This window comes from Candoia aspera, chromosome 13 (assembly GCF_035149785.1).
Source record: "Candoia aspera isolate rCanAsp1 chromosome 13, rCanAsp1.hap2, whole genome shotgun sequence".
In the NCBI taxonomy this organism is placed as follows: domain Eukaryota; kingdom Metazoa; phylum Chordata; class Lepidosauria; order Squamata; family Boidae; genus Candoia; species Candoia aspera.
This window is the reverse complement of record NC_086165.1, coordinates 5,450,869-5,457,942: the sequence shown is the minus strand read 5'-3', so window position 1 is coordinate 5,457,942 and position 7,074 is coordinate 5,450,869. Positions and strand designations below refer to the sequence as shown.

The 7,074-nt window shown below is 49.5% G+C and overlaps 1 pseudogene; it reads left to right on the top strand.

The window, feature by feature from the left end:
- The first annotated feature begins 2,094 nt into the window (after positions 1–2,094).
- LOC134504792 (actin, clone 302-like) lies at positions 2,095–3,458 on the top strand (annotated as a pseudogene).
- The last annotated feature ends 3,616 nt before the right edge of the window (positions 3,459–7,074 follow it).

The following is a 7,074-nucleotide window of genomic DNA, read 5'->3' as shown; positions in this document are numbered from 1 at the left end:
CCTTTCTCCCTTCCTTCCTTCCCTTTCTCCCTTTGCCTTTCTCCCTCCCCTTTGCCTTTCTCCCTTCCTTCCTTCCCCTTCTCCCTCCCCTTTGCCTTTCTCCCTTCCTTCCTTCCCTTTCTCCCTTCCTTCCTTCCTTCCTTCCTTCCTTCCTTCCTTCCTTCCCCTTTCTCCCTTTGCCTTTCTCCCTTCTTTCCTTCCCCTTTCCCCCTTTGCCTTTCTCCCTTCTTTCCTTCCCCTTTCTCCCTTTGCCTTTCTCCCTTCCTCCCTTCCCCTTTCCCCCTTTGCCTTTCTCCCTTCCTTCCTTCCCCTTTCCCCCTTTGCCTTTCTCCCTTCCTTCCTTCCCCTTTCTCCCTTTGCCTTTCTCCCTTCCTTCCTTCCCCTTTCTCCCTCCCTTGCCTTTCTCCCTTCCTTCCCCTTTCCCCCTTTGCCTTTCTCCCTTCCTTCCTTCCCCTTTCCCCCTTTGCCTTTCTCCCTTTGCCTTTCTCCCTTCCTTCCTTCCCCTTTCCCCCTTTGCCTTTCTCCCTTCCTTCCTTCCCCTTTCTCCCTTTGCCTTTCTCCCTTCCTTCCTTCCCTTTCTCCCTCCCCTTTGCCTTTCTCCCTTCCTTCCTTCCCCTTTCTCCCTCCCCTTTGCCTTTCTCCCTTCCTTCCTTCCCCTTTCTCCCTCCCCTTTGCCTTTCTCCCTTCCTTCCTTCCTTCCTTCCTTCCTTCCTTCCTTCCTTCCTTCCTTCCCCTTTCTCCCTTTGCCTTTCTCCCTTCCTTCCTTCCCCTTTCCCCCTTTGCCTTTCTCCCTTCTTTTCCTTCCTGTTTTCCAGAAACTACCAACACTTGATTTTAATAAATGCTTTAGTTATGTCCATTAGGAAATTAACCTTATGCAATCCGTCAAGATCTCTAATAGGCATATCTTGATTAATTTAACAACCACTCCTCCATGACGTCCCATTATTGATACCACTCTCAGAAACTGAGCAAGCACCAGGAAATGGTCTTGAAATACACAGAAGGGTTGTTGGAATTCATCCAAAGGTATATTGCTGGCAAATGCTCCTATTTAGCCTTATTTGGTTATAGCACAGTTTTCCATCCCAGTGAACAGAGATCATTCAGGTTTTAATGATATTTACGTATTTGCACAAGCAGCCTGTCATGACACAGCCTCTGTTCGCTGTTGTTCACAGAGAAGTCTAATTCTAGGATCAAAGGGCAAACGAGCAGGAAACAGATAAATACCAGTGGAAGGAAGTCAAAGCAAAAGAAAGGATTTGATACTCGCAGAGACAATTGTGGAATTAAGTGCAGAGCTAACCGCCGAAGGTTGAGGTAAGAATAAACTCCATCCAGATGGAGCTCAGGCAGACCTTGCGGTCCAATCAATATTCCCCTGAAGTTGTTTTCTGCAGCTCCTTTTAATGGTCATCCAGAAGATTTTTCTGCGGGAAGTAGCACAGCCCTCTTTTTTAGGTTTCTTTCCAAGATAATTGAGGGACGTGGTGGTGTTGCGGGTTAAACCGCTGAGCTGCTGAGCTTGCCGATCGGAAGGTCGGCGGTTCGAATCTGCGTGACGGGTGAGCTCCTGTTGCTAGTCCCAGCTCCTGCCAACCTAGCAGTTTGAAAACATGCAAATGTGAGTAGATTAATAGGTACCGCTTCGGCGGGCAGGTAACGGCGTTCCGTGTAGTCATGCTGGCCACACGACTACGGAGGAAGTGTCTACGGACAAACGCCGGCTCTTCGGCTTTGAAACGGAGATGAGCACCGCCCCCTAGAGTCGGACACGACTGGACTTAATGTCAAGGCAAATCTTTACCTTTACTTACCAAGATAATCAGGAACTGGGCCACCAGTTTTTAGCAAACGTAATTGGGCAGCTGCAAAAGTGGTATTTGGGGATTGCATGTTGGACTGGACCCTCTGGCGACCCACCCTACTAAGGCTGGGCCAATTAAATGGATCTCTTCCCGCTCTTCTCTCCTAAAAGTGCCAGTTATCCAGAGAGCTCCCAACTCGACGGGTTTTCTCCTCTGAATACGGGGACCTGGAATGGTCCAAAAAGAGAGAGATTCCTTTAGGTTCTCGCATCCGTTGATCAAGATGCTGAACTTGCAGGATACACAGCCCAGGGAGATAGTAACTCTGCCATTAATTGATCTGCCTGGTTCTCTCATAGTTTACCAATCATGGCCAACAGCGAGATGGCGGTGGTGGTGGACAATAGCGCTAGAACCTGCCGAGCAGGATTTGCAGGAGAGGATCTTCCCCGAACAGTGTTTCCCTCCATCGTGGGGCGGCCCTTGCAGCAGAGTGCCGGGGAAGACGCAACCAGAAAGGCCTACTATGTGGGCAGCGATGCCTGGAACAAAAGGGACACCCTGACCTTGAGGTACCCCATTCCAAGTGGCTGTATTGAGAACTGGGAGGAGATGGAGAAGATTTGGCACTACGTTTTCTACAACGAATTGCAGGTAGCCCCAGAGGACCATCCAGTCTTGCTAACTGAGTGTCCCCTGAACTGCAAATCCGGCCGGGAGAAGACGACACAGATTATGTTTGAGAGCTTCAATGTGCCGGCCATGTACTTGGCCATCCAAGCCGTTCTCGCGCTGTTTGCTTCTGGCCGGACCACTGGAATGGTTATGGATATAAGGCACGATCGAATGGATCCTGTCCCCATCAACGAGGGTCATGCTATCCCCCACGCAGTCCTCCGCCTGGACATGGGTGGCGATGCCCTGACTGACTCCCTTACGCAAATGCTGAATGAAAGAGGCTACCGCATCAGTCCAGGAGAGAAGGAAATTGTGGAAGACATCAAGGAGAAGTTTTGCTATGTTGCCCTGGACTTTGAGAAGGAAATGGCCATTGCTGCACCCTCCTCTTTGGAGAAGCAGTATGAGCTACCTGACGGGCAAGTGATCACCATCAGCACGGAACGTTTCAGGTGCCCCGAAGCCCTCTTCCGACCCGAATTGTTGGGTTATATGAATTGTGGCATCCATGAGACTATCTTTGATGCTATAATGAAGTGTGACCGGGACCTCCGCCATATAATGGTTAAAAATATAGTGTTGGCAGGGGGACCTCCATGTTCCCTGGCATTGCTGAAAGGCTGCAGGCAGATATCATACCTCTGCTCTTCAAAAACACAGATGTCAAGATCATTGCCCCCCCCAATCGCGGGTGCTTAGCATGGATCGGGGGTTCCCTCTTGGCGTCTCTTCCGCTCTTTCAGCAACAATGCGTCAGCAAGCAGGAGTATGAAGAATTTGGCCCATCTATCGTACACCGGAAATGCTTTTGAGGTTTTTGATAGATGGGAAATTAAAGGAAGGAATAATCATAATATTTGTAACATCAATATCTGGAACTGTAATTTTAGGTAGTCCTTGCTTAACGACCACAATTGAGACCAGAATTTTGGTTGCTAAGCAAGGCGGTCATTAAGTGAATCTGACCCAATTTTACCTTTTTTGTGGAGGAATCATCATGGTCATTAAGTGAACCACATGGTTCTTAAGTTAATCACATAGTTCCCCATTGATTTTGCTTGCCAGAAGCCAGCTGGAAAGGCCTAAAATGGTAATTATGTGTCATGAGCACTGAGGGCGAGCAGGAGGGGGCCCCTATCCCGGGGGAAAACGCAGGCGTAGTAGTGGGAGTTGAGCAGCCATTCAAAGAGACACAGATCAGACCCGCCTTGACTTTTGGGGTTTATCTGTCTGGGTTTTCCCACGCTTCTTCAGTTTGTTAGGATTGTCTGTCTAATGTAGCAGGAATAAAACACTAGAGACCTACTCCTCGTCTCAGCGTGGTTCCTGGCTGTTAGGACATCATGTGACCGCATGATGCTGCAACGGTCATAAACGTGAACTGGTTGCCAAGCGCCCAAATTGTGATCACGTTACTGCAGGGATGCTGTGACCGTCATGTGAGTGTTGGTTGTACGTTGGTTTTATCAGTACCGTCATAAGTCTGAACCATCACTAAACAGATGGTCATTAAGTGAGAACTACCTGTAATATTGGTAGAATATCTTTTTTTCCTCTAAGGCACCTAAACAATAATTAAGAATCTAAATATATTATATAAATATCAATGTATTAAAATAACATATTGTACCAAAATGGAGAAGATGGATCAACAGTCTGTATCTTAAAGGACTGAGCTAGTTCTGTATTAACCTTTATGGATATATTTTTACTTTCTTCAAATGTCTCTCATTTAATCCCTATTATGTATATTCTTGTCTGATTTTATTAGCACTTATATTTATGGTTGCTGTTCATCTGTCCCCAATAATTAAAAAAAAAGTTAAGGAAAAGAGATTTTTGACCACAGACGACATATCATCCTTTCTGTATCTGAAGATCTGGCCTTGTTTCCTAGCTGGGCAATCAATGCAGTCGTAATACATGGTATCGTTCCCCACAGTGTTTCTCAACCTTGGCAACTTTAAGGCGGGTGGACTTCAACTCCCAGAATTCCCTAGCCAGCATGGGAGTTGAAGTCCACCCGTCTTAAAGTTGCCAAGGTTGAGAAATGCAGCTTCAGGAGAATGGTGTTAAAGTATCTTTGTAATCCTTGCCTGATTAAAAATTAACTGGAAGAGTCTAGTCTTTGATATATGCTTTGTGGCCTTTCATTCTAGTGGTTCCCTGTTCTTTGCAATGTAAGTAAAACTGGCTGTTTTTAATTAATGATAATAAAGGGAAAAATCCTCCCCCACCAAAATGGGCTGTTGTCATGTTCACTGTTCCAATGTGCACTGTACATCGTAACGTTTCACATGCCATGTTGCTGACCTTGTGCCAAGCTCTGTATCTATGTTCATGTTAATGGAACGTGTTTGGGTTATGTGCTCGGCTCAAGGTCTTTTCCACCGCAACGTCAGGAGCTGTTGGGAGCACCTGGGATTGTGAGCCTGGGAAGAGTCTACGGGGGGAGGGATCTCGTTTGTACCGAGGGGTTTTGAGTTTGCATTTGGCACGCTTTTCCCATTCTCAGCTTTCTTTGTACTTGCATACTATTCTTTAATAAGCCAGATTTTATTCAAGCTCTTGCTTGTGAGTCTGAGAGTATTTTAGGATAGGCAACCATTACATAAAGCTGAGAATACTTTCCAAAGTACACCGCTAGCTCCTACCGAGATCAATTCTTGTGAGGGAAACAGTTAGCGATGGCCGAGTCGAGAAGAGGGTCCGGGGAGCTCGAGGAGTCAGCTAACCCATTACCCGAGTCGACAATTCGGAGTGGAGAGCCGAGCCCCCCCTCCCTGAACTTTCATATTACCCGAAGGAGTCGGGTTCCAGCCCGGAGCTGGGGGGATCTAGCGATGGGGGAGAACCAGCGCAACCGGCACCACGTGGACCACTTGCGGAGCTGATCAGCTGGGAGTCGATGGGAGAGCCCCAGCCGGGGACGTCCCAGGCATCGTGGAAGCACCGGTTCCCGCTGGCTCCAGAGGTGGAATCTACCACGGTAGCAACAGGGACGCAGCCTGCCATGCAGCAGAGGGAGGAATCTCAAACCCCTGAGAGGCTGAGAGTACTTGAGGCGAAGATGGAATCGGTGGAACATCTGCTGAAAAACCTGTGCTTGGCGATGGGTGGCCAGGTGAAGGATGATGGAAGTCCTAGCTTCACACGTCCATCACCCATTCTTCCTCCTGAACCGCCGGCGGAGCGGGGCCGCAGATGAATCCGGGATGGATCTCCGCCCCGAAGAGGAACCACTACCGTGACCTGGGGTCCCACCACTCAACCTGCCGCCAGCTCTGCTCCAGCCAGAGGGGCGGTAAAGGACTTTTCCGTCAAATTTGATGGGGATCCCAACAAGCTATCCTTTTTCCTGACTAATGCGAAGAGCTACATGGAGCAATTCAGGCCATGCTTCCCTTCCGAGAAGACTAAGATAACGGCAGTGGCCACCAAGCTAAAAGGCAGAGCGGCAGACTGGTATGTCCAACTAACGGAGGCTGACGCCCCTGAGCTAGACTCCTTTGAAGACTTCTTGTGGGCACTAAAACCTTATTTTGAGGATCCTCTGGCCAAGACAAGAGCTAAGGAGGCACTAAGGGATCTTGTCCAGGGCTCCAAGTCGGTAGCCGAATGTGCCCTGGAATTTAAAGCCTTGGCAGGCAAGGTCCCCGATTGGTCCCAGTCAACCTTAGTAGAAAGGTTCAAAGATGGGCTCAGCAGTGAAGTCCTAAAATGGGCAGTATGCAGAGACGACCCAGAGTCGTCGTTAGAATGGATCTGTCTGGCCAGGAAGGCAGAGCATGCTCAGCGCACCTACTTGCAGGCCAGAAGGCATGAGAAGCAACCAGCCGCGATGCGGGGACCCCGAACCGGGGCAGCGGCTACCCCATCTGGCCACCGAACGTGGGAGGAGGAGAAACAGCGACTCTACGCGCGAGGCCAGTGTATCCGATGTGGGAAGGTCCGACATAGAGCTGCAGAATGCCCAAAACCCAAGGTTGGAGATCGAGCGACTAAAGCGCCGACCAAACCGCACCCCCCACCACGACGGATGTCAGCGGCCAAGGGGGCTACGGACGTCGAAGAAGAGATTTACTTCTCAGGAGAGGCTGAGGTTGCCTCTCCAGAGCCGGTGGGAAACGCCAGCCACCTGCCCTTAAAAGCGCCTGTGGGCAGGTGGAGAGGATGGGTGCGAAGACGCTATGGTGAGTGCTGACTGCCCCACTCTAGCAGTGAAAGTGAAGTTGGGCTCCCGCACTAGGACTACGGAAGTCTGGGCTCTCGTTGACTCTGGGTGTTCAAGGTGTCTCATCCACCCTGATCTGGTTGCTGCACTGGACTTGCCTAGCTTTCCTCTAAAGCAGCCTTTGATCTTCACCCAGCTAGACGGGTCAATGGCGGGTGGGGGTCCGGCAACGCATTTTACTGGAAATGTAGCAATGCAAATGGGCAGCCACACGGAGGCTTTAAAATTTATTGTTGCGCCAGTTGGCCATCCCATGGTAATTCTGGGAATTCCCTGGTTGACTTGGCACAGCCCATATATAAATTGGGAGCATTGGACTGTCACTTTTAATGACGGGTTTTACCAAGCTCC